The sequence below is a fragment of the Grammomys surdaster genome, unplaced genomic scaffold, assembly GCF_004785775.1.
Source record: "Grammomys surdaster isolate TR1022 unplaced genomic scaffold, NIH_TR_1.0 125985, whole genome shotgun sequence".
Taxonomy (NCBI): Eukaryota; Metazoa; Chordata; class Mammalia; order Rodentia; family Muridae; genus Grammomys; species Grammomys surdaster.
The window spans coordinates 2,147,460-2,173,498 of record NW_021620801.1 but is presented as its reverse complement, the minus strand read 5'-3'; the positions used below and the strand labels follow the sequence as shown (position 1 = coordinate 2,173,498).

Genomic DNA, 26,039 nt, shown 5'->3' with positions numbered 1-26,039 from the left:
GACATACACACACATACACACACAATCTCCATTGTGCCTTCCAGTTAATTATAAACTGGGAACCACAAAGGAATCTTTACTTTTCTATAGTTATGTAAGGAATGCCCCTATAAGAGAGGTTCCTTATACAGAAAAGCAAATATTGTTTATAATATTAATGTAGAAAATCACACACATTAATTTATCGTACAATATTACACATCATGTAGCCTCTAGAAGATGCCACTTGTAGTTTGGATGAGAATGGACTCCAGGGGCTCATGTGTTTAAATACTTAGCCACCAGTTGGTAGAACCAGTTGGTAGGAAAAATTAGGTGTGGCCTCCTTGGAGGAGGTATGTCACTGGGGGTGGGCTCTGAGGTTGCAAAAAGCCCAAGCCATCCTCATTTCCAGCATTTCTCTCTTTTTCTGACTCCTGCTTATGAGTCAGGATGTAAGCTCTCACATACTGCTCCAGGGCCACGTTTGCCTGCCTGATGCTATGCTTCCTGCCATAATGGTTATGGACTCACCCTCTGAAACTCTAGGCCCACAATAAACTGTTTCTTTTATAAGTTGCCTACGTCATGGTATCTTAGCATAGAAAAGTAACTAAGGAACCACCATACACTCACAAATGTTGAAAACGAAGAGTATGACATGTATAATTATGAAAAATCTTTGGACATTGCAGACTTCCTGAATGGATCCAGGACCCAGAAGCAGTGATATACCTATGGTGTACTAAACTTAGGGTGGCAGTCACTTGGGGATCTTTTCAAATTGCTGCTCATTGCCTCCTGCTACCAACATTCTGAAGCGCTGTATCAAAGGTGGGGCCACACTTCTGCATTTGGATTCCTGGATGATCCTTAGGGAAGTGGTAGAAATACTACTCTACAGAAAGCCCTGCACTAGCATCTCCCTAAGAAAATAACACCCAAGAATGACAGAAGAGAGTTGTGCACATAACTGCCATCCTGGCTCACTCTTCCTTTGGAAGTCTACTTCAAAGATGTCTCCTTCCCTCAAAGGAAAAGATGGCTCCAAGTCTGTCACATAGCAGAGGTCTTTGCATGGAAAAGAGAGGGAGATAAGAAGTGTCTTTCTGTTTTGCCTAGGAAAATACATAAAAAATAAATACTTAGTGTTGACAGTGTTTACACAGCAATGTCAGAGTTGGCTCTAGTGAAATGGAAATAATGACTTTCTCACCAAAACGTCTGAAAAATGGCAAAAATCAATGAATTTTGCCTTTCAGACAGAAAATAAATTATGGTGATTAGAAATCTATATCACATAGGCCTATTATAAAGAGAGTTTTCTTGCATTGTTATAAGCAACATTTGCTTTCCTATGTATTTCTATGAAGGACCTCTCTTAAAAGGGCATTTCTTAGGTACCTACAGAAAAACATCCTTTGTGTCCAGTTTATAATTAACTAACTAGAAGACACAATGGAGATTTCATGAATATATGAAATATGTTAATTACACGCACACACAAGTGAGAGGTTCCCGTAAAGAACTGTCACCAGCCATAATCTTCATTTTTTCTAACGGAAAGCTTTTGTTAATGTGAATAATATTCTCAAAAGTCCTCTAAAAGGACTTTTATCAGCCATCTAGCTGATAAAGCTTTTTATTTGAAAGTTTAAAAGTCGTAAAGTTGTTAATGGATAGGCTACTTAGCGCAAGTTGACATTGGGAAGCAGACATCACCAAGGGAAGGACCTTCACATGAACAAACATCTTAGGAGGGGAATAGAATTTGAGCCACATCATTGTTTCAAAATTGCCATCAACCTGTCTCTCGCAGATATTAGTAGGATGGTTACATAGAGGTGAGTATCTAACCTTCTAAATCTGATTCTCTGGTTAAATTGCTATGCTTATTGGGCTGGTGAGAGGGTCCATCGGGTTAAGGCACTTTTCAGACAAGATTAATGACCTGAGTTCAATTCTCAGAACCTCCAAAATGCCAAAAGCTGTGGCGAGCATCTGTAATCCCAGCAATTCATTCGGGAGACAGAGACTTGTGACTAACCCAGATCTCTCCTGCAAGCTTACCTGGAGCATACAGGTAGCAGAAACAATGAGAGAAGCCCTGCCTCAAGAGAAGGAGGGAGAGTGCTGGCTCCTGAAGAGCTGTCATCTGAGCCACACATGAGCTTTTAAATGAACATGCCTGAACACACACACACACACACACACACACACACACACACAAATGTTTCTTTTCTATGCTTCTCAAGGTGAAAAACACAACCATCCAGTACACAGTACACTCTTCATGGTGTCTGGGTATATAATGTGGGATTATACATTAATTTTAGTGTTTATTCAAGTATTTAAGTATCTTATTAAAGTGTTTTGGTACAATTTGTTGCAACTGGCTAAAACAGTGTGTCTAAGGATGAAATGCTCTTAGGCAAATGGACTTTCAGAGTAGTTTACATTTGTTATAAAGCAGTTTCAAGTAGATTTAAAAAAAAACCTCCCAGAATAATGCCCCAAGTCTATGCTTCATGCCTTAGGTAGGGTTTTTATTGCCATGATAAAACATTATGACCAAAAGCAACTTGGGGAGATAAATTTTATTTCATTTTACATCGTGTTGTCCATCATTAAGGGAAGTCAGAGTAGTCACTTAAGGCAGGAGCCGGGATGCAGGACCTGATGCAGGGCCATGGAGGGGTGCTGCTTACTGGCTTGCTCCCCATAGCTTGCTCAGCCTGCTTTCTTATAAAACCCAGAAACACCTGCCCAGTGGTAGCACCACCCACATGGACTGGGTGCTCCTACATTAATGAAGAAAATACCCCACAGCCTTGCTCACAGACCAATATAGTAAGGGCATTTCCCCAGCTCCTGAACATACCTGGTGAAGAAAGTCTACCTAGAGTGCAGAGGCAAAGCCTAACCAGCTCTCCTCCTTGCTTCCCAGAGGGGTCTGAGCACTCAGCCTTGGTCTGTCCATCTGTCAAATGACAAGGGTGACACTTGTTCTTTGTGTCCCTTCGAGGTAACCTTGCTGTCCAGAGCTAGAGATTTGCTGTTGGGCTGACTTTAGATACTGCCATTATTTAAAAGAAAATTGAAAGCTAGATGTGGTGGTGTACACCTCTCATCCTGCTTGTGAGACAGAGATGGGGAGCCAGAAACTCAATGCCGGTTTTGGCTACATAGTGAGTTGGTAATCAGCCTGACTTCCACATGAGAGCTAGTCTCAAAAATCCTCAAGCCAATCAAAGTTTAAAGTTTGAGGTAATTTACACTGAGTGGTGGTACGAGGGAAAATGAGATGAAAATGAATAGAAAGGTCAAATAGACTGATTGCACAGCTTAACCCATTTTATTAAAGGTGACAGAGATTTAGTAGAAAAAAAAATCCACATATGGATTGGAAAGATCAAACACTGTGATGGTTAGCTTAAATTGTCAACTTGACACAATCAAGTGTCAAGAGGGAAGAGGGTCTCAGTGAGGAGTTGTCTACATTGGTTTGGCCTATGGACATGCTCTGGTGATTGTCTTAGTTGTGATAACTGATGTGGGGAGACCCAGCCCACTATGGATGGTACCATTCCCTACGCAGGGTGTCCTGAACTGTACAAGAGTAGAGCACAAGCAAGCAAGTATGCATGCATTAATCTCTTTCTGTTTCTGAGTGTGTGACTATGTGATATGACTAGCTGTTTGAGGGTTCCTACTTTGAATTCTCTACTGGACTATAAACTGGAATTGTAAACTGAAATCAGCCCCTTTCTCTTCTAAGTTGCTTTTGGCCAGGGCATTTTATCACAGAAACAGAAATAAAACTAGAACATATACCTTAGACTCAAATGTGACTTCAGGTTTAGTTCTAATATTCCTTACTATGGCAAGCTACTTACTCACCCTGAGTTTTGGTTTCTTCATATGTAGTAAGACACATTATATGAGGGTAATGAAGGCAGATGAGGTGATTATCTATCACCGCACCTAGTCCAGTACCTGGTACATAGGCATACTTATGAAAAAATATTCTCTTTCACATTCTTCTTCTATGTCAAATAAATACTCTTCGGAGAAACATCTTCCCTTATTCAATTTAGTAACCTCAAGAAGAATTTCTGGGAGTGAAAATTTCAAATTACAAAAGGAAGTAAACCATATCCCTAAGGAAGCAACAACATTTCAATGCAGAAATGTCTGTTAAATTAATCCATTATCACCAGATGTGTCTGTTAGATTCTTTGAGTTTTGTTTGTTTGTTATATACATATATCAGGTATATCAGGCAGGTGAGACTGTCTCACTATGTATCCCTAGCTGGGCTGGAACTCTCTATGTAGCCCAGACTTGCCTCAGACTTACAGCTATCCTCCTGACTCTGCCTCCCAAGTACTGGGATTACAGGTGTGTGCCACCATGTCTGGCTTATTAGTTATCTTGTTAAAGAATTAATAAGATTGGTTTCTTCATGTACTTCTTCTGCACATCTCCCTAAGAACTCCCAGAGTAAAAAATGGAAACTAGGAAGATAATTTCCCTCCACAGAGCTGGGAAAATTAGAGACAGTCATTGTTGTAGTAGGCCAAGGGACACAAGTCCAGACGGATGTGTCTGTCTTCACATGGAACAAATTTCACACTGGACAGCCCAGCAGGCTCTAGAACCTGCTCTTCCCCCTGTCTGGAGCTGGCACAGGTGTCCTCATAGTTACCACTAACCCATTGCAGAATCAAGATGGCAGATGTGGTGCCCTGAGGTCTTGTAGGTGCGTCCATATGAACAGAATGTGGTGTTCGCAGTGTGGGCACAAGTAAGTATTTCAGACAACTGAGGATGTCCAATGGCAGAAAGCAGGGCCATAGCCAGAGATTAGCCACCAACACTGGACTTTCCATGACCCAGTCCTGCCTCCTTCTTCAGCAAAGGCTTTCCTGATTACCCCATCCCAGAGGAGAATCAGATGCTGCTTCGTCTTGGGTCCCAGGAGATCCTAGAAGCTCAGTGCTCAGGCCTCACTCTGTGCTTTCCTTCCTGTGGCTGTGTCCTTATCAGATGATGAATTCCCCAAGGGTGAATAACCCAAGTTTGTAGTGTAAACAAAACGATGAGAGCATGGTGGATTCTTAGCAAACGGAGCAAATGCTAGTAAACAGAAGCTAGTGGTTACAAGAAGAAGGCAAGAGGTGGCAGGTATGAGCAGGTTATCGAGGGACTTGGGATGTGCCTCAGCCAGTAGAGTACCTGCCTACTCTGTACAAATCCTTAGGTTTGATTCCCAGCAACACACACACGCACACGCACACTCACACGCACACGCACAAAGGCGTAGCCTATATAGACCTGCAATCCCAGAATGTTGGAGGTGGAGACAGGATAATCACAAGATCAAGGTCATCCTCAGATTACAACCCCACTCTCCCACCCCCTAACAACAACAACAACAACAACAACAACAACAAAAAAAAGAAGGGTAAAAGCTCACCTGAGCAGGTAATTAAGATAGCGGCAGCTTAAGGCAAACTTGTCTCCTGGAGCATGCTACGGAGTGGAAACAGGGTGGTAAGTGGTAGGTTCAAGGCCAGGGGAGGATGAGCAGTAAAGCTGCTTCCAGCCCTTGATGTCAGTCTTCACAGTTATCCGGAGCAGAGATGCCAGCCACGATGAACACAACAAGCAAAGTGCCAAGCGCAGCAGGTTTGCTTACAAAAGCCTGGAATAATTGCTTCAGCCTCATTGCTAAGAAAATAAGCTGTTGAGTCCAGGATAATTCCTGGTAAGAAATTGGCATTCGGGGATTAATTGTTTAGATAGTAATGACTGCGGCAACCCAAACTAATGAGAACCGAAAGGTTTCCAATTTGAATATCATGAGGGAAAATGGGCTTTGTCAGGCTGAATGGGACAGAACTGGAGACTAGTTTTTGTGGGAGGTGGGGGATGGGTGGTTGGCCTGAGCATTAATTGGTCAAAAAAAAAAATAAAAAAGAAAAAGAAAATGAGAATTTTTGGATGAACAGCCTGGAAAGACTAGTGAACAGCTCATGCAGCTGCCTCAGGAAAACTCGTGATTGATTGTTGCAAGCTTGGCTGAGTTCTTACCAGAGGCCCAGGGCAGCTTTGAGCCAACAAGGCCAAAATGAGTCATCTGTTTGCTGGGAGAGGAGCCCACTCAGGGCCTGGAGTAGACCCTCTCTGCTCTACTAAGCCCTGACCTTCACCAGTCACCTTCCTGTCTGCAAAATCCAGCCGGATGGTAGCACTCATCTTGCCAACCCCCATGGTGGATTGTGGATGGCAAGTGAGGCTGTGTCTGGCACGTTGCTCAGCAATCCGGATCACTAGGCAGTGCAGGAAGGGTGATAAAGCTTCACACATCACCCATTTCTGGTCCCCTTGTTTGCCCTGATTCATTCCTAACAGGACTCTGACCAACCTGCTTGTGTTTCTGTAGCTTCTTCTAGAACTCTGAGCCCCGTGAAGAATAGCTGGAGTACCAAGCAAAGATTCAGAATCCAAGAGACCTGCCCTGGGCTCAGGAAGTGGCTCTGTGGGTACAGTGCTTGCTGGGCTTGCTCGAGGACCTGAGTTCAGCCACCAGTACTGTCATAAAAAGCCATGTACAGCAATGTGTACCTGTAATTCCAGCACTGGGAGGCAGGAACCAGAGTCTCAGAGCAGGGGTTGCAGTACAGAGCCTGACGGCCTGTTAGCCTAGATTACTGAGCAGTTTCAGTCAGAGACTCTGTCTCAGAGACAGACAGACAGATGAGAAAGATAGACAGAGATGAACAGAGAGGGAGAGAGTCAGAGACAGACAGAGAGATGAAGAGATAGACAGATGAGAGAAACAGACAGATGGATGAAGAGTCAGACAGACAGAGATGAACAGAGAAGGAGAGAGTCAGAGATAGACAGAAAAATGAAGAGACAGACAGACAGTCAGACAGATGAGAGAGACAGACAAATAGATGAAGAGTTAGACAGAGATGAACAGAGAAGGAAAGAGTCATAGACAGAGAGATGAAGAGAGAGACAGAGACAGACAGATGAGAGAGACAGAGATAGATGAAGAGTCAGACAAACAGAGATGAACAGAGAAGGAAAGAGTAAGAGACAGAGAGATGAAGAGAGAGACAGAGATGAAGACAGAAAAAGAGACAGACAGATGGATGAAGAAATAGGGAGACAGACAGAGAAACAGAGACAGACCTGGGATGGTTTGCTCGGACCAGCTGGATCATACACTGAGAGCCCGGGAGGGACTTGGCCTGTTGTAAGGTAGTCTAAGAAGACTGAACTTAGGTTTTGCCTTGCTCTGGGGACCTAAAAGGACTACAGATCACAGGACGGAGGAGAGGTGGGGCGAAGACAATGGAGCAGCATATTTTCCCCACGCTATGTTGTTGCCTTGAGTATGTTTTTATTCATTCTGCTATGAGGAGTAGAGCTATAACGAAAGGTTGAAAGAGTCCTTGGAAGATGGTCCCTATAGCAGTCACCCAAGGGGAGTCCCAAGCTCTTCACCAGTCTTGCAGCTACAACACTTTGGATAGAAAATGTTCTTGGAAGATCAGTGTTTGAATGCATGGTCCCCAGGGTAGCAAAGTTCAGATGTGGAGCCATGGAGCAGGCCTCTGGCTTTGTCACTGAATTAATCTTTTGGGAAATGGGGCCTAATTGAGAAAGTCGGTCACTGGGGGCATGCTCTTGAAGAACCTCTTTTGTCTTTGGTCTATCTCCCTCCATCGCCTCTCCCTTTTTCCTATCCACCATGAGATAAATGGCTCTCTGCCACTGTGTGGTCCCCATATGACCTCATGCCTTGCCACAGCCTAAGAGCAACAGAGCCAGGCAACATGGACTGAAGTCTCTGATCCCATGAGGCTGATCCAGTTTCTTACCCAGTGTCCTCCTGGTTTTGATTCTTTCCATCATTGGTGATCGGAATTCAGAAAGGGTCTCTTGAATTCTTCCCACTGACCAGAGGAAACTGAGGGCTCAGCAGGACTGCACACTTGGGTGATCAGAGGTTCTGAGAGGATGTAATCTGACACACTGAGGGTATAGGAGAATAGCAAGAAATGCCAAGAACCCGGAGAACTTGGAACTGTGGTGTATTGTTGGAAGGAATGTAAATGACCCAGATGCTATAAAAAGTCAAGTGGAGTTTCCTCCAAAAAAAATTAACACAGAATTACCATATGACCTAGAATTCTGCTTCCAGCTATGTACCTCCAAGAATTAAAAACAGAAACTGAAATAGACACTTATACATGAATATTAATCACAACATAACCTATACACCCATCAGTAGATCAACCAGTCAATAAAACGTAGTAATACATATAGTAGAACATTATTTAGCCGTAAAAATGGAATTATAATGTATCCTGTATCTGAAAGATTTAAACCTTATGCTTTGTGAAATATGCTAGAAACAAAGTAACAAACTATCTATTTCCATCTGTATGATTTATATAAACTAAGCAAATCTAGATAATAAGTAATGAGGGCAAGGGGAGGAAGAAGTGGATGTTATTGCTGGTGGCCGTGGCTCCTGTCTAGAGTAGTGAGCGTCCCTTGGGAACAGTAATGATGGCTGCATATTGTGAACTCAACTCCACTGAATTATACACTCAAAAGCAGTTAAGATGCTAAGTGTTATGCCAGATACATTCACCAAAATAAAAACATGCACTCTATTTAAGAGACAACAAGGGCCAGAGAGATGACTCAGTGATTAACTTACTTGCCAGGCAAGTGTGAGGATGGGAGATGAGATCCCCACAGCCCGGGTAAGTACCAGATGGGCGTAGTGGCAGGGAATCTCCAGATCAAGCTTGCCTTGCTAGCCATATTGGCAAGCTCTAGGTTTATGTGACCCTACCTCAACTAATTAGGCGATGAGTAATTGAGGATGGTTACTGCCATTAACCTCTGACTTACCCCATGCACTTACACACAAGTGCACAGACACCCACATGCACATAAGCCCACGTGCATGCAAACCATGCATACAAATGCATGGCACATCACAAGTGCAGGAGTTGAGGGGAGGCTGCCAAGTGAATGGCAAAAGAAAAGAAACAACAAAAACATGGCCCCTGAGTCAAGCTTGGCACGGCAGGACTCTTGCCTGCTGGGTGACTTCAGTCAACAGGTCACTGCCCTTCACCCTCCAGTCACTTAATATGGCTACTAGACATGGTAGACTCCTTGACTCCTTCTGCTGTGGACCAAGGAATTCTCTTTAACACTCAACTCCCAAAGCAGCCTTTGCAAGATACCAGTCTAGGTTAAGCTCCTTGGCTGTGCTCTGTCAAACATCTTCCTTTGCAGACTGTAACTTAGTGGTGGGTGAGACACATACATGATTCACATGTTGATGGGGATATAATCTGAGATGTGCATGAATAGGCAGTCCCATATTCACGTGACTATCATACAGAATATTTAACAAATGTGTATAGGACAGTCTAGGTTTACATACCTGGTACAGCTCATTGCTCTTAGGGTATCAGTCTATACAGCATTCTGTTGTATTGAATGGTGCAGGCTTATACCACACTGCTATTTGCATATTTAGACCCATCTATACCCAGAAAATGTACAGTAAGACTACTAACCCATAAATAGTGTTCAGCTCCATGATAGTCTAATAGAAGCAGTGCCTTAAACATCTATTATTGATGTGTATGTTCCAGTGTGCTGCGGGACTTTATTTAAGCAGTGTAAGCAAGACTAACCTTTGTACCATCTCTCCATGGTAGAAACACCTTCCTAGGCTGGCCCTCAGTAAATACATGCTGGTGGCAGAAACACACAAGCAAATGAGCTTCTCTGTCGTCTTTGATCATGTCTCCTCTGTCCACTCTCTTCTACCACCCATCATCCACAATACTTATGCCTTTCGTTGTTGATTAGTGTTATTTATGCCTATGATGTCCCTACCTTCTCATTAGAATGGAAACCCAGCGAGAGCAGGGACCATTTCTGCCTTTCCCAGAGCAGTATTTCTAGTATAGAACAGTGCTTGGCATATTCCAAGGGCTTCATGTATATTTATTTAATCAGTTAATAATCAGGCCTTACACACACACACACACACACACAAAAGGGAGACATGTCCCTGTTACATGCTAGCCTCTTGTGTTCCCTATCTCATGGTCCACCCACCCCGGCCACACTGGGTATATAGAGCTTGCTATGTACAGCCTTCATGACTCATTCTGTTCTCCCCACAATACACCCTTCTCTGCTTCTTCAGTGAGTTCTAACCCCAGGACCTCTTCTATGTCACCTCATGCCAGAATCTCTCCCTAAGTATCTTGTCTCTGTGTCTATCATGGTTCAAGACTGCTAAGCCTCTGCTCTCCCCTTCCAGTGAAGTGGAGGCTCTGAGTAGCTGTTTCTCCATGAGTTCATCTCCATACATGTCCCATTGCCTGGTGGATGTGCGGCCAGCTCTCAGCGAAGCAAATTTTTGTTGTTGTTGTTGTTGTTGTTGTTGAATTCCCTCCTGACTGAGAAGGACAGCCTCATGTCTGTAGAGCCATTCTTGCATGATGTACCTAAGAGGATGCTCTGAGCCGTGAGCTCCATAGGCTTTTGCTGCACTTTGTGGATGAGAAACATGTAGCCACAAGTGACTGTTCCTGCCTGGCTCTTGTATGTCCCACCCCCTCTTTCTGGGTATCTAGAACTCATCATCTGTGCAATCCCCACTCCAAGCATGAACTGTGGCAGCAGCAAGCATGGGCCCTCTGCCTCTGTCTAAGACGACTTACTTTTATAGGGACGGGACAGAAGTCAGATGGACAGGCTTGAGGGGACGTGCATATCCCATGTGAAAAAGAGCCAGGAGTTTGGGGCAGTTGTCACTGTTGTGCTACTTCCCCCACACTACATTCTAGAACATTATGTATGGTGTTGTTTTATAAAAGATAAGGAGAGAAGGAATATGTTTGGCGGAGATGCAGTAAGGTGGGGGAGGAGGGGGTGCCTCTGGGGGCCCATGCTAAGGCATCCCTTCCCCCAGAGAGAGAGAGAGAGAGAGAGAGAGAGACAGAGAGAGAGAGAGAGAGAGAGAGAGAGAGAGAGAGAGAGAAGAGGAGTAGAGGTTGGTCATGAGCACATGGAGAGAGGGGCGCAAGGGAATGGGGAGAGAGGGGAGCAGGAGAAAGGGAACAGAACAAGAGCATGAGATCAAGAGAGAGAGGAGGGGCAAGCATCCCCTTTTATAGTGAGTCAGGCATACCTGGCTGTTGCCAGGTAACTGTGGGGCGGAGCCTAGACTAATGTTAATATATGGAATCTACACAGTCTCAATCCAAACTTGGTCCTCTAACATATTACAATGCCCTTCCCACAAAGCTCAAGGAAAAAAATGCTTATTTATTTATTGATTTAATTTAACAGTCTGTTGTCCTAGTTTATTAGCAACAAAACATTTAGATAAATTCTGTATGGGTCTTGCAGATGTTAGAGGTAGACAAAGGGATAGAACCGCAGGACAGGTCAGCTGCTGGGTGCAGCTCTCATGGCCTTGTTTGGTTTATTTATTTATTTATTTATTTATTTATTTATTTATTTAAATTGGATATGTTATTTACATTTCAGGTGTGATCCCCTTTCCCCATTTCCCCCCCACCCAGGAACCTCCTATCCCATCCCCCTCCTCCTGCTTCTATGAGGATGTGCCCCAACTCTCCTGCTCCCAACTCCCCACCCACAAATTCCCCTACACTGGGGCATCCAGCTTCACTGGACCAAGGACTTCCTCTTCCACCTATGCCCGACAACGCTATCTTCCCCTACATATACAGCTGGAGCCATGGGTCCCTCCCTATGTGATCCCAGGCTGGTGGTTTTGACCCTGGGAGCTCTGATTGGTTGGTATTGTTGCTCTCCCCATGAGGCTGCAAACATTTTCAGCTCCTTCAGTTTTCTAACTCCTCCATTGGGAATCCCATGATCAGTTCAATTGTTAGCTGTGAGCATCCACCTCTGTATGTGTCAGGCTCTAGCAGACCTCTAAGGAGACAGCTATATCAGGCTCCTGTCAGCATACACTTCCTGGCATCCACATCAGCATCTACCTTTGGTGACTGCACATGGGATGGATACACAGATAGAACAGTCTCCAGATGGCCCTTCCTTCAGTTTCTGTCCCACACTTTGTCTCCATATTTGCTCCCTTGAGGATTTTGTTACACCATCTAAGAGGGACTGAAGCACCCTCACTTTGGTCTTCCTTATTCATAAGCTTCACGTGGTCTGCGAGTTGTATCTTGGATATTTCAAGCCTTTGGGCTAATATCCATTTATCAGTGAGTGAATACCATGTGTGTTCTTTCGTGATTGAGTTACCTCACTCAGGATGATATTTTCTAGTTCCATCCATTTACCTAGAAATTTCTTGAATTCATTGTTTTTAATAGCCGAGTAATACTCCATTGTGTAAATGTACCACATTTTCTGTATCCATTTCTCTGTTGAAGGACATCTGGGTTCTTTCCAGCTTCTGGCTATTATAAATAAGGCTGCTATGAACATAGGGAAGCATGTGTCCTTGTTATATGCTGGAGCATCTTCTGGGGATATGCCCAGTAGTGGTATAGCTGGGTCCTCAGGTAATGCTATGTCCAATTTTCTGAGGAACCGCCAGACTGATTTCCAAAGTGGTTGTACCAGCTTGCAATCCCACCAACAATGGAGGAGTGTTCCTCTTTCTCCACATCCTCGCCTGCATCTGCTATCACCTGAGTTTTTGATCTTAGCCATTCTGACTGGTGTGAGGTGGAATCTCAGGGTTGTTTTGATTTGCATTTCCTGATGACTAAGGATGCTGAACATTTCTTTAGGTGCTTCTCGGCCATTCGAGTTTCCTCAGTTGAGAATTCTTTGTTTAGCTCTGTACCACATTTTTAATAGGGTAATTTGGTTGTCTGGAGTCTAATTCTTGAGTTCTTTGTATATATTGGATATTAGCCTTCTATCGGATGTAGGATTGGTAAAGATCTTTCCCCAATCTGTTGGTTGCCATTTTGTCCTATTGTCATGTCCTCATTTGTACTTGAGAGGTATTAGCCAGCTTCAGAGGAAGCTGCCTGTTGGTCTTCTGTGACAGACAACACTGCACACAAAGGAAGAAGGAAGCCAAATAATTTACCCGAAAATTGCTGAGGATCTCTCTCTCTCTCTCTCTCTCTCTCTCTCTGTGTGTGTGTGTGTGTGTGTGTGTGTGTGTGTGTGTGTGAATGGTGCCTCTAGTCTAAGTTGCAGCACGACAGACCATTCTAGAAGGTAGCCAGTGTTTAACCTCAGGACCTGAGTACCAATTTCTGGAGCAGGTGGATGCTGCAGTTCTCAAAGCTACACACACACTTGAGATTCATGCATTTCACGTGCAAGTAGTTTTTGGAGTCACTTAGCCTGGGCTTGCTTGCCAGCCAGCTGCCCTTGAGTGAGTGACTAATCCTTGGAAACATCCATTTATTTGATTGCGAAGTGGGTTAAACCAGTGCATCTCCCTCATGGCACTGAGGAGATGGCAGGGGTTGGTGGTGCTTGGGTGGTGGCAGCTTCCTGTTCACTGCCATTGAATTCACTCTGTAGGCTCTCATGTACTGAAGTGCTTTAAGTAGAAGTGGGCAGGTTGTTGTTTAAAGAACAGTTTTTCTAAATGAATTTTTTAAAAAAAGGTAGCTCTTTCTGTCCCCAGAGTCTTCCCTGTTCTGTTACGTCATTGCCGCTGTCTTCTCTCTGACCAATTCAGTTTAAGCCACTAGGTCTAGCTGCTGACTTCCCCACTGGTCACTACCAGCTTCTCAGCATGACATCATGACTTCAGCAGCCCCAAGGAAGCTCCAGCAGCCACAAACAACTGAAGGGGCCTTTTCCTGCTCTTTTCGTGGACATTACCCTGGGCCCCTGGAAGGAGCTCAGTGCTGGCTGCATTTGATTCCTTATGGTGATGTCTCAGCTCTACTCTTAATTCCTCTTTAGAAGACAGGAGACTTTGATTGTTACATTAGGCCAGCGGGAATGGCGTTGGGTTTTGAAACTCACAAAGTCCTTACTATGGCTTCTTCAATATACTGTTGTAAAAATGCTGCTGTCCCCTTAAATGCAACTTCAAAAGGAGTAGTTTTGGTACAGACTTCTAAAAGCATTTAGAAGGGCATTTCTAAACCTCGATCTCATGCCTGCTAAGGATAAGAATTTATTCCAGGTATCATCAGAAGAAAAGGAGATAGCCTCCACTCCCAAGGAGCTTGAATGGCATTTCTCTAGAAGAAGCTTTGAGTCAGGAACTTCAGCCACGGAGATGGACATGTATCCAACCTATCTCCTGTGTGAGTTTGGCAGGGAGCAAGAGCTGAGGAAAAGGAGGAAGACGTTTAGAGTCTGTGGCAGGCTATGCTTACGGTATCTCATTTGGTTCTCGAAACAACTCAGCAAAGAAATCACTCTCATTTTACCCGAGAGAACATTTTACCCGAGAGAGGCTCAGAGAGGCTGAGACATGGCCCAAAGTAAGAGTCTCCATGTGGAAGCTGGGCTGGCCGTGTCATTGGCGGGATGCAGTGAAGAGGAAAAGCAGGGGCTTCTTGGTGACAATGAGGACTCTCACATCAAGTCAAGGGAGGGCAGTTGTTACCCGGGCCTGGGATGCACCAGTTGGATGTCCACAGAGCCCACCCACTGAGCAGAAGCTACAGATAATGTGGAAGCATAAAGGTGGGAAAACCAATGCTGGCCGGGGACAGTAGTAAACACACAGCTTTATTAATGGGAGCAGCAGTGAATCAGAGGAGGCTCCAAGTCTGACACAATGCTCTTTTACTGAATTAATCAGAACACAATGTAGGCAGGAGATTAAGGGTCTCTAAAAGCCTGTGAGGCTCAGGAGTCTACCCTGCAGCAAGCCACCTGGACTGAGGCTGGCTACGTCCATCCCTGTTATCCAGAACTGTGAACTGCTGGACCATCTCTAGGTCTCGACTGGAAATGACTTTGCAGCTCTATGATGGCTTAGTTATAAGATCAATTGTAAGTAACAGGACAAGCAATAGCATCTTAACCAAACGAAAGAATTATTTTCTTGCAAAACTGAATCTAGGGGGTGGAGCTGAGGAGAGGGCTTGAGGGTAAGAGTGCTTGCTCTGGAAGTGTGAGTTTGAATCCTTAGCTGTCCTGTATCCACTGATCTCTCTATCCATCCATCCAGTTACTCATCTATTCACTCGTCCATCCATTCCTCACTCTTCCATCTGACCACCCATCCATCTACCCACCCCTCCGTCCACACATTAACTCACCCATTCACCCATCCAAATAATAATAATTTAGCACCCACTGTAGGCCCAGACTTCTAAGCTTTAGGAGTATGGTAGTGTGTGCAATAAACAACTCTCACAGAGTTTACAGTCCAATTCAGAAAGGAAACTTTAAAATATAAGTTAATAGACAAGTGTATTGGGTTAATGTTTTAGGAGGTATTAAAACAAACTTCTATGGGCTGGATCATCCAGGTATCTCTAGAAAGGAAATGAGAGTGGCTGAATCACAAGTCCAGGTTTTGACTGAGAAATCCTGCCTCACAGAAAAAATGGTGGGAGGATGGATGACCCTCCCTTGTGAAGAACATACATGCATGTATGTGCATGCCTTTAAAAGAAAAGAAAGACAAGAAAAGACAAGAAAGCGAATGTGATGTGAGCTCGAACCTGAATTACGAGACTATTCCTGCAAGTAGCCATGTAAGGCTTAGAGGGAACCACCTTTGAGGCAGAGGTCAAGAAGAAACCAGGAAACAAAAGCAGAGGGGTCATGCTGGGGACCGGAAGGAAGAAGAGAGATCTCCAATGTTGTAGGACCTGTGTTTGAAAGAAAGCAGGATAGTCCAGCAGGCCAGGAAGCAGTAGAGCCATTCAAGCCCACACCCTGGGAACTCCATGAGAAAGTACTGTATTAGCAGTGAGGAGGGCCTGGAGGTGAGGTAGCTGGAGACTGCCACAACACCCAGAGGGAATAGGCAAGGACCTGCATCATAAAACAGGAGGCAAACACTGTTTGTGCAGTAGCTAAGGAGGAGGTAGGAACTTGGCAAGCCATCTTTGAATGCAGTCCTCCTGATACCTTACCTATTGCAAATGTATCCAGGTGCTGCTGAATGAATGGATGGATGAGGAACCCACTGGAGCTGAAGGAGCAGCAGGAGGAGAAAAAATGGCAGAATAGGACATGCTGTCTCTTATGTAGCTCCTTGCTCACAAAGATGCTGTGTAAAGGGATCAGTGTTCTGTTCCTTTAGCAGAGAGGGAGCTGGGAGAGGACCGTTTCCAGAGGACGAGCATCTGAAGTTACTAAGAGGATCAGCTCAATGTTGTCCCACGCACTGTGACACTGAGTGTGCTTTTCATCTCAAGGAGCTCTGCTCCTGGTGCTGTGTCAGCCAGCTCCTCTCCCCATCCTGTGAGGGCTGTGGGGTGAGGCACTGGTGTCAGGACCACACATCCATCCCTGCCTCCATCATTCACAACCCCTTTTATTAGCATCATGCTCCCACAGTTGAGATAATGATTTAAAAGCTCTAATTGTGTTACATTCCAAAGCCTGGCTGCCATCAAGGCTGATTGTAATGAGATTTGGGAAGGAGCCTGGCTCTTAGCCGGGGCCAATTCATCTCGAGGAGAAAGTGCTACCATCACAACACCCAGGAATTATTAGCACTTAGGGGAAAGCTGAAGAGACCTATTAATGTGAGGTGTCTAGGGAGTCCTGAGGTGTGAGGTGCAATTATATTTCTTATTTATTTCCCCTGGTCTCATATTTAAGGGTGAGGAAAAGATGGGTAGGTAGGACCTCGTGAGGATCAATAAATATGTATTAAGCCCTATAATGCTGTCATGTCGCCTTCCCCTGCATGGTGTCAGCATCCTCTAGTGTGAGCGCATTAGCATACCACCTGCTCTCTCGAGTCTCAGCACAGCCCTGAAGAGAGGAGAGTATGGACTGGCTGTTATTTATTTTATTTGTTCATAAATAGGGACTCTGAGGCTCAAAGAGAATAGGTTCCTTTCTCTACTAAAGGTAGAGTCAAATTTTTGCCTTGATTTTTCCAATTCTGGCATACAGTTTTCTAAGTATACTCCAGGGCTTCGTGTGCCAGGTGGCGTGCGTCTGGGGACTTCAAAGACATTTAGCACATGGTCTCCTTTCAAACAGTGGTTTTTCAATCTGCCAGAATATTATTACCCTCACATAGGAAGCTGCACACAGAGGCAAAATACTGAAACTGGGGTCCATCCTATAGGAATTCTGCCTTCATCAGCTGAGTTCAGCTCCAGAGCTATCAAGTGTCTCGAGAATAGGAGAGCAAGGGGAGACTGGAGATGGGTGAGGAGAGCGTGTCCCACACCACCTCGGTCATTCTCTGTTCTCTCTTTTATCAGTAGCAACACTTTATTGACAGCAACAACAGTCAGCTGAGTGCCCCGCCTCAGCCCACCCCATCCTTCCGTCAGCTCTTTGACACAGGGTACACAACCAGCACCTTTCAAGACCTGGATATGGCGCAGTGGACAAGCAAAAGGCTTATAGAAATAAAGGAAGCAAGAGGAACTGACTTCAAAAGCAAGTTGGCCCATTTGTACACTGGGAGTTTAAAGCTCACATGGACATTTATTGAAAGTTCTGTTCATCAGAATTGCCTCATATGTATAATGCGGTGTAAAAATTGGCCCTAAGGTTCAGTCTCGTGAACATGAAACAGAGGGAAGCGTGTATGTGGGCTTTGTAGGGACCACTATAGAGACTATTAAAGACACATTCCCAGTGCTACTGAAGAGGCAAGAGCTACCCAAGGTCACAACTTTCAGCCCAGGTTTCATCAACACCCATCCCCACACAGAGTCTACTAGACTAAAGTACCAGAAAAACATCTTCCCAATTCCTGCCCAATCCCGACTGCGTGAAAAAGAGGACAAGATATTACCAGTATTAGAGAGGCAAGAAGGCTCCTCTGGTGTCTTTGAAAAAAAAAAAACACTGAGAATGTTCTAAACGCTCGGGGAAGGAGAGTAGATCGGGCTCTCAGGAGCTAAGAGTTTCTATTCGGAGTTTTAAAGCTGAAGGGTCCGTCAATTGTAGGTTTCACGAAAGAAAAGGAAAATTGGAGGAACTCCAGAGGCAGAATGAGGTTTAAGGTTTTAAAGTAGCTGCTATAAAAAGACCTGCCTAAGAAAATAGGGCAGAGCTGCACTGAGTCTAGGGATCAGCTGAGACAGTGGATGAGACAGTTCTCCGTACTGGCCGCACTCTGAAACTGCTGATACAGGAGACCCAGCACACACTAGGTCAGCATGCTAACACGGGCCAGGCAAGGACTTTGGGACAAGCTCCTGGGCCTTTGTACAGCTGGAGTTGAGACTCCAACCACTCTCAAGCATCCTGCAAATATGAATTATAATTATTTCATTTGAGCAAGCCCAGGCTGCTGTGGTATAGGATGCTACCTTCTGCTGAGGCTCACATAACACCTTACAGCTTTAATCTCGAGTGCAGATGTGGGCTTAATTGAAGGAGGAGATTCGTGTTGAAGTAAGGTTAGGGAATCTCTAAGTGTCTGACTCTCTCAGGGCACTGGTTCTCAACCTGTGAGTTGCAACCCCCAAGGGTTGCTTAACAGATATCTGCATATCAGATATTTACATTATGATTCATAACAGCAGCAAAATTACAACTATGAGGTAGCAAGGAAATAATTGAATGACCGGGAAGCACCACCACACGAGTAACTGTGTTAATGGGTTGCAGGTGAGGAAGGTTGAGAGCCAGGGCTCTAGGGTGACCCTCATAGCGGCTGAACCTCAGTTGCTCCTTAATAAAGGAAATCAAGAGACTCTCACAAAGTGATACTTAAAACTGAGGCTGGAGCTCATGGGAGCAGAGGTAGGTACGGAAGATAGCAGCTTCAAACAGCCACCATCCATGCTATCGAAACATATTCTTGAAGGAAAGACATTCTCTCTCTCTCTTCTCTCTCTCTCTCTCTCTCTCTCTCTCTCTCTCTCTCTCTCTCTCTCTCTCTGTATGACTATATAATGTATATATAAATATGTGTGTGTTCATCTTAAAAAATAGGAAATTAAAAATATAAGAAATTAAAATCACCCACAATCCTATTTTCCATAGGCAACCATTATTAATACGATTTTTTTGGTTTTTTTTCCCCCTAATCTTTCCTTATTGTGTTTATTAAAGTTTAGCTCACTTTTTCATGCATTGATTGCTCTCTTGAGTGGTAATTCAGAACTTAGAAAATCCAAAATTAGAAATTTTTAATTTGGAATTAGAAATTCCAAATTCCAATGCAGCTTGTTTAGCTAAGAATCAGGTCCTCGCATCTTAGTCTCTTTTCAAATGGGAAGATGCTGCCTGCACTCGGGGCTGAGACTGCTCACGTTCAGAAAGACTATCACAACAGAAGAACGCAGCCCCTGATCACCCTCAGAAAGCCTGCCTGTCTTCAGAGTTAAGGCAGTGGAATAGTGTACAGGTTAGAGTCAAGACCTCCGTGTCCCAAGAAAGCATCTTTTCTGAGCAGGTCTTGGAGAGCATGGGCCACCTTCCTCTGAGACACCAGGAATCCACTTGTCCCTTACAGCAGGGACACGTGCCATGAGAGCATAGATAGGTAGTGCAGGCTACAAACACACATCCTGATAAGTCATTCCTGGCTGGCTCCCAGACCCTCATCCCTGATCTATGAGGGGTGGTACTGAGATCTCCAGACATCAGTTTAGCCCATAGAAAAGACTCCCCAGTGATGCTAACTCTCTCCCTCCCCCACTGTGGAGCATGGAAGCCCATGAGTGCTGTTCTGTCCCAGCTTCATTGATTAGCAACCCAATGATTGAGAACAGCTATTTCCTGGGGGTAGAACACATCTCCATGATGTTATAATTAAGAGGGTCACAGAGTTATTTGCATAGCACTTTCTCATAATTAGAATCTTTGTTGAAGTTAATTAGGACAATGGTTATGATTCTCTATGGTAGGGCTGTGTGTGTGTGTGATATGTGTGTATGTGCAGAGGCCTGGTATTTTTCCTCAATCACACTCCACATACTTTTTGTTTGATTATTTGTTTGATAAAGAGTTTCTCAGTAGCTTGTAAACTGAGTTGGCTAAACTTGCTGTCCAGTGAGAGCCAGAGATTTGCTTGTCTCTGCCTCCCCAGTTCTGGGATTAGAAGCATGTACCACCACACTAGTCCAGGTTTTTACACAGATTCTGTGAATCAAACTCAGTTCCCTGTATTTGCAAGACACGTAATTTACTGACTGAGGATCTCCCTAGCCCACTGTGAAGATGGCTATTCCCACAGCACCAACATTTATTGACTGCATACTGTGTGTCAGGCACTGCAGTTGAAGGCAATATGTCCCAAACCCTTCAGAAATTGATGATGTAGTTGTAGAAACAAGGTGTCTTAATTATAGTTCTATTGTTATGAAGAGAGACTGTGATCAAGGCAACTTACAGAAGAAAGCATGTAATTGGAGGTTTGTTTACATTTCAGAGGGTTAGTCCGTAATCATCATGGCAAGGAGTGTGGCAGTAAACAGAACCAGCATGGTGCTGGAGCAGTAGCTGAGAGCTCACACCTGATCTGCAGGTTGCAAGCAGAGAGAGACATTGGGCCTGGTACTGGTATAAGCTTTTGAAACCTCAAAGCCCACCCCCTCAGGGACACACCCCCAAAAGATCACATCTCCTAATCCTTCCCAAACAGTTCCACTAACTGGGGACCAAACATTCAAATATATGAACCTTCTGGGGCTAATCTCATTCAAACCAATACAAGGTATCAGCCACATGTTGTGATTAAACTTCAGGATGGCTAAGGATGCTTAGCAACAGAGGGCTGTTCCATCACTGGGACGTCATAGCATGCACTTATTCAGCCCTAGGCAAAATAGGACAAGCCTGCAATGTAGCCTCTTGGTGCATATGGGAGACCCTCCAAGAGATGTAGATGAGGCTGGTGTCGATGGAACATGACACTATTTACAACAAACCGTTTCCACATGGAAAGGGAATACTCTAACTGGCGATGAAATGTAATAAAGGCATAGACAGTTCTATAGTCATTTATTATTACTGTCAAGAGTTACATGCTGCCCTCAGTTCTCATGTGCTGTATTTTCATACAACTGATAGCATAGTAGGTGTGTTTACAGCGCATCGACTCTAACATGTTGCATTATGGTCCTGGCATAGTTACTGTAGCACTAAGCAATGTATAGGGACTTTTCAGATCTACCACAGTATTGCAAGACTACTGCTGGCTGGAGTGTCATGTTATTCTTCAGGTGACTATAACTTAGGTCACTTGGACAGTAAAGCTTTATTTTCTTAGGGTCCTGGAAGCTAGCATTTAGAAACCAAGGTGCTGGCAGGTCGGGCAGCTTAGTACAGATTCCTATTCGCTGTAGAGTTCTGCCTCTTTTCAATGAAATAATTACCTGGATGCTAAGAAACACTCTGTCCATCTCTGTGAGTTGTCATTGTGACCGCTAATTGCCGTTACTTGCAGGCAATGTTAGTTACAGCATTCTTCTCCTGGTGGTTGACATGATCTGAACCGTCATGCTTGCCTGACTGTCCCTGAGTAGCATAGAAGCAGTTACGAGCTACACAAGGTACAGAGAGGCCGAGCAGCCTCGGTGGGGGGAGCAGGTCAAAGCAAGCAGAGCGAGGCAGATACACTCTACTGGAGGATGTGTAATTACAGAGTCCTGGACAGGCTGCTGTTGTGAGGGTCACATTGACATTTACATTCCTGTGAGTGCCCTTCCTCTGCCTCTTATAACACAGCTGTCTTAATTTATAACAGGACTTTAAAATAGATGCACATTATTTCCCAGTGCAGATGTTAGGAAATAAGTGGCTGTCACACTCGTTCTTCTTAAGCTGAGCTATTACCACAGTTTTCTGGGCAGGTCTCTCATCAATGTCTTGACTGTGGTCCAGCCATTGGCATCTAAGGTGGAAATCCTAGCGAAAACAAGGCCTGTGGGTAGGAAAGTCCCTCGAGTCTGGGTAACATGATGTCACAGAGCAGAAATGTCAGTTAGACAGTGATGTGAGCTCTTCCTGGTGTTCATCAAAGTCCAGCAGATGTGTGAAGCAGAGGGGCCCAGCCTGGACCATGAGGTGCCCATCATGCACCCAGTTGCCTATGGGAGGGAACCCAGACCAGGCAGCTGAGTTTCTCTGAGCCTCAGTTTCCTTGTCTCTAAAGTGGGGCTGATGACGACTCCTAACTCTTCCTCTGTTGTGAGAACAAGTGAGAAGATATGTGTAATGTGTTTCTTGTGGGGCTTGGCTCCTGGAAAACATGACACATATCATATATGTTATCATCAGACTGAATGAGCGTTCCTAGTGCCATGTCACCCTAGCCTTTGTTAACTGTGTCACATACAAAGAACCCCAGGAAGTTCATCAACTTGTCTAGACTGCGAACACCTGGAATCTTTAGGAAGTGCCAAGGAGCCTGGCTGCCCCACCCCCACCCCACCCCACCCAGGGTCAAGATGTAATTTCAAATGTTAAACAGTCCAGAGTGCTGGGGCGGTTGCAGGGATAGTCAGGGTTTCCCAGAGAACAGACAATGAGCAGGTACAGACAGACAGTCATCGCTCAGTATAGGGCACTGGCTGCAAACCCTGTACGTACCCAAATCCACAGGAGCTCGTCTGTCCTACAACTATACGACACATATCCTATACACATTCTTCTCAAAGTTCGTGGCCTCTGAATTACTTGTAAAAGACAATGTTAAAGCCCTTTTACATGGTTGCTACTGTTGTATTGAGTAACTCATGCTCATGTTCATGAAAGACCATCACAGGCCCACATACGAGCTCCACCTGTAGGCAGTTAATTTTGAAGACGCAGAATTGCTGTATAGATGTATGGATATATTGGTGTTACATGTATGTAAGGCTCTGTTCTTGGTGTTGCTGTCCCCTCCTTTGGTGTTACGTGTATGTGACATGAATATATTGGTGTTGCTGTCCCCTCCTGATTCATGGATCGAGACCTATTCTACACCATGGTAGTATTAAGTGGGTGCCCCAGTGGATGGCCCCACAGCCATGCATAGATGAGGAGTACTAACTGGATCAAGGGGTTGTTAACCAAAAAACTAGAACATGAAACTGAGAAGGATATAGCGGAGTTCTAGGAGTGATGGACAGAGGTGTGGCCGATGGGTATGACCAAAATGCATCACATAAATATATGAAAATTTCAAACAATAAATAAAACATTGAAGGGTGTTGTCTTGCCATGAGCTACTTAAGAATTGATCTTGGACTTGCCAGCCTACAGAACTGTGAGAGAGAATAACCACTGTTTATGAACCCCTCAGTTTAAGGTATTCTATCGTAGCAACTGGAATGGACTAAGTCACAGAGATGACCACGTGTACACATTGCAGACACACGCAGTTAGAGAGAGGTTGGCTTAAGGCATTAGCCCATGCAGTTAAGAGGTTTGGCAAATAGCCAGGGTAGGCAGCTAGAGAATGTTAGAGTCTGAGTCAAGAGAGAAACTGGAGGCAAAATCTCCTCTGCAGGATTGCATCAGTCTGCTCTCTTTTGAAGTCCCCAACTGATTGGAGGAGGCCCACCTGTGTTGGCTGGCTTAAATATATACCTTAACTAAACACTGCTTTCATAGAACCAGTTAGACTGTTTTACTAAGTATCTGCTACTGTGACCTCACCAAGTCAATGCATAAAAATTACTCATTATTTTTCCCAGACACATACAACAGCCCTTACCAGCAAGTACACACCATGCTATTTTTTTTTTCATTTATGCTGGATCTCTGAAGTCAATAAACTCATGATTTCCAAAGTATTCTAGAAAGATCTGAGCAGTGTAGCATTGTGAGAAAAAGATGAGAACCAGAGATAGTGAGAACCGAGATGACAAGGGGAGCTGCCTCTTCTTGGCATGTGCTGCAGCTGTGTCTACGCGTTGCTGTCCCCTTTGTTCACCTTTGCTTCGGTGGTCTCACTCCTCCTCCCAGTTATCACTTTGACACCCTGAGAGAGTGCTCTGTCTCCTGCTAAACATCCCTTGCCTGGCCCCCAGCACCTGATAATTACTTGTTTACTGGTCAGTACACTGAGCTGTAGCTTTTTTCTGGAGTATGTGCCTAAAATCTCCTTGAACAGCTTCATCAGTGTTATGGGCTGAATACCCCTTCAAAGTCATTTACTGAAATCCTAGCCCCTGCTGATATGGGACTTTGCAGAAATAATTAGGTTTTGGTAAGGGTATGAAGATGGAGCTCTCTTGATCATATTTCCCTGTAAGAAGAGAAAGAGTGCAGAGAGCTTCCTGCCTCCTATATCTCTCTTCTCACCCCACCCCCACTCTCCCCACTTCTGTCTGTGTCCCCATCTCTCCCTTCCTCCTCCTCCTCCCTTCCTCCCTTATGAAACAGGAGAAGAGTGGGAACGTGCTCTCTGCAAACCAGGAAACGGTTGCCCAGGACACCCATCGGCTCATGTCTTGGTCTTACACTTTAGCCGCCAGACCTGGGCAGAATCACTGTTTCTAAGCCACCCAGACCACAGTGTTCTGTTGGAGCAGCCAAGACTGACTGAGACAGAGGCTAGGTGTGAAGATTGTGGTCACAAGGTGGCCTTGGGCAACTGGACCAGGGACAACACTCAGGACCCTAGAGTCAACATTCTGTAGGTCCCTTTGGTACCAAGCCATGGGCTTCTCCTTTTGCTTTCTGCACTACTGAAGCCAGCAGGCTGCCTGCTCTGACCTCATCCTTTCTCCTATTTCTGCTCTGTGAGAGTCACTATGAGAGGCATGTGGACAGCTGATACTGAGACTTGTCCCTGAGGGGGGCTGCACATGTCCCCCTGGGCTTGCCACAGTCTCCTGTGTCAATAGTACACCCAGCTAGGGAAGGCACCCCCTCACTGCCCTACATCCAGGTAGGAACCTAGAAGGGCTAGTAGGCTTTGATACCACTGACTTCCTTCCCGTTTCTGGGAAGGGGTGTAGCCTCCCATTTCTAGCCCAGAATGTGCTCAGCAGCTATAGCCTGCACATGAGCTTGTGGAGACACCGATAAACTTTCCTTGGATGTACTATCTCACCACACCCACTCCTGTGTAGATCATCTTCAAAGGCTTTCCTGTCACTGGTGCAGCAGAAAAATCTTAGAGAACTCCTGTGCTCGGACCTCATGGTTGTTAAAGATATTTTGAAATAAGAGTGTCTCTATCACACACATAGACGCATGCACACATACACACACACACACACCACACACACACACACACACACTGGACTCCTCGTGGGTATATATGCATCCACACATATCCCAGGAGAATGTGGCATTAAGAAAGCTGCATCCCCTTTCTGGACCTGGCTGAGCAAGAGACGCCATCATGGGTGTTGACATTCGCCACAACAAGGACCAAAAGGTTCGGCGCAAGGAGCCCAAGAGCCAGGATATCTACTTGCGGCTGCTAGTCAAGCTGTACAGGTTTCCGGCCAGAGGTACCAACTCCACCTTCAATCAGGTTGTGCTGAAGAGGTTATTTATGAGCCGCACTAACCGGCCACCTCTGTCCCTGTCCTGGATGATCCGAAAGATGAACCTTTCTGGCCGGGAGAACAAGACCGCTGTGGTTGTGGGGACGGTCACAGATGACGTGCGGATTCTGGAAGTGCCCAAGCTGAAGGTGTGTGCACTTCGGATGAGCAGCCGGGCCCGAAGTCGCATCCTCAAGGCTGGGGGTAAGATCCTCACCTTTGACCAGCTGGCTCTGGAGTCTCCCAAGGGCCGAGGCACTGTGCTCCTGTACCGACATTTTGGCAAGGCCCCAGGAACCCCACACAGCCACACCAAACCCTATGTCCGTTCCAAGGGCCGGAAGTTCGAGCGTGCCAGGGGCCGAAGGGCCAGCCGAGGCTACAAAAACTAACCTTGGATCTTACTGTTAATAA

The 26,039-nt window shown here is 45.1% G+C and overlaps 1 protein-coding gene and 1 pseudogene across 1 annotated transcript in view; both read left to right on the top strand.

Annotated features, from left to right (window-relative positions):
- The window catches only part of Siah3 (siah E3 ubiquitin protein ligase family member 3), a 70,329-nt gene that overhangs the window by 11,605 nt on the left and 32,685 nt on the right, over positions 1 to 26,039 (top strand). The window lies entirely within an intron of this gene.
- Positions 25,451 to 26,039, top strand: part of LOC114609861 — a 1,063-nt pseudogene continuing 474 nt past the window's right edge.